Below are 2,119 nucleotides of genomic sequence, written 5' to 3' on the forward strand. Positions count from 1 at the left end.
GTGAAGTCATTACAGAATACCAAACGAACCGACCAGCCGGATCGAAACCAGGCGGAGGGGAGGTACCCACCCCTTTATATTAACTGGATCGACATGTATAGACGGACCCCAATCCCGAGTACTATTACCCCATACAAAAATTCTGGAATAACAACCCCCCGCGCAGTGCGGCCTTGAATGAAGAGACAAACACCTTGGAGAAAATATCAATCAGCCAGAACAGAAGGCTGAAGGAGACGGGACGTGACTATCCAAACTAAATACTCCCTAACTATACCGGTATCGCCTACCATACAATGAAACGATACATGCAAATAATGCTTGGAGGGTCACCATGCCGACCTGTGAAGTCCTGTCAAGAGGACCTGTCAGTGGGTCTGACCCGCATCACAACCTAGATCCGAACATGGAATGAAAGGCTGCAGTTTAACAGTGTAACTCCATGAATGGTGTTATATCAAGGCTCCCCCTGAGCGATGTCTACGAACGGACCTGGTTATCCGCTACTGGCTTACCATCTAGTTATACCTGCGACTACTGATTCCGCCATATCCACTCAACAAGGGGGAACGCCCTGCTTCGTACAAACCATGTGGCACCAGTATACTAATACCGCCCTCACGGCAACCAACCCAGCTGGACTAGAAGAAAGTCTCATGAACTGCTAACATCGTGTACATCTCCCCTGGATTCGACCCTACTGGATCCCACCGCACTGTAACTCCTGTAGCACTGGACATGAGGAAAGTGCATCACCACCAAGCTGCCCGCCTGCACAGACATGTTATAAGCTCAGCAGCAGTGCCCAGGTATCAACCATACCAACGGAACCTTGGGCCGGTGACCCGTACCGTAGACTGCAGAAAGAGAAAACCGTAATTGCGGCTGTGATGATATGAACTCAGAACCATTTACATTAAAGGAAGGTCCATAGCCACGAGCTATAGAGCTGAATGCTAGAGGGATTACTACTACTGCGCCTCACCTCCGTATACGTGTACTAACCATGTCCTGTATGTCATTGTTGAAAGGCCAAATAAAACGCTTATATATTTATTTTTTTATTTTTTTAATATACACACGGCCTAGTGCCCGCAGATAGGAGCATAACAGGCAGTACTACTTTTTATTTTATTTTATTTATTTATTTATTTTTAAATACTACACTCCATGCTGAAAGGGAAATTGGGAAAACACCCGACAGGACTGATCTATCCTGAAAAACATCCGCAAAAAAGGCCAGCCAATAAACAAGACACAAGATAGAAGCAAGGCTTCTCATGCAGGAGAATATAAACATACATAATAAATATATACATCGATCAAACCTGTTTATTTATTTATATATGTATTTATTCATTTTTTTTTTTTATTCATTTTTTTTTTTTTTTATACCTTTATCGTAATATATATAATCCAAGACACAAGATAGAATACATTTATTTATTTTTTTATCCATAAAATTACATTGTTAAATCATTTATTATTAGTATCATTTCATTCTCTTTAATCACGTTTTATTTTAATTTTTTTTTTTTTTTTATATATAATACCTAGATATATATATATATATATACTCAGTTCCATTTTTTTTTATAATACCCTTTGTTATTTATTTGTATATTTTAATGCCTATAATATATTAATTCGGTTAGTAATTTTCTTTTTTTTTTTTTTTTTTAAAACGTATAGACAGAAAAAACCTCCATATATGCTAATGATATCCCGTTGCTCAGGGCTGCACCTGAGTTGCCCAATTTCCAGGAAAATATGTGCGGGTAACCTACAGGCTCTGTAAATCCACCCTGAAGCCATTAAGCGACCATCGAGATTGTTTTTTTTTTTGTATTTTAAATTTTTTATTTATTAAGGCAGGGACACCGCCTCTACCAGTGATTCTAACTCTGCACAAGAACCATCCTCCCCGCAGTACTCACCAGTCACAGAGAGGGACGGCACCTCCAAAGGAGCGGGTACGGGCTGCAGCGACCAGGCCGAGCCCTGGAGTGACGGTCAGGCAACAGCCTCGATACGGTGATTGTATAACCAGACTCCTCCGATGCGCCTGACATCCGTCCTAAAGACGATGATAAGCGCCACCTGAGGATCTGGAGCGCCC

The sequence above is a fragment of the Bufo bufo genome, chromosome 6, assembly GCF_905171765.1.
Source record: "Bufo bufo chromosome 6, aBufBuf1.1, whole genome shotgun sequence".
Lineage (NCBI taxonomy): Eukaryota > Metazoa > Chordata > Amphibia > Anura > Bufonidae > Bufo > Bufo bufo.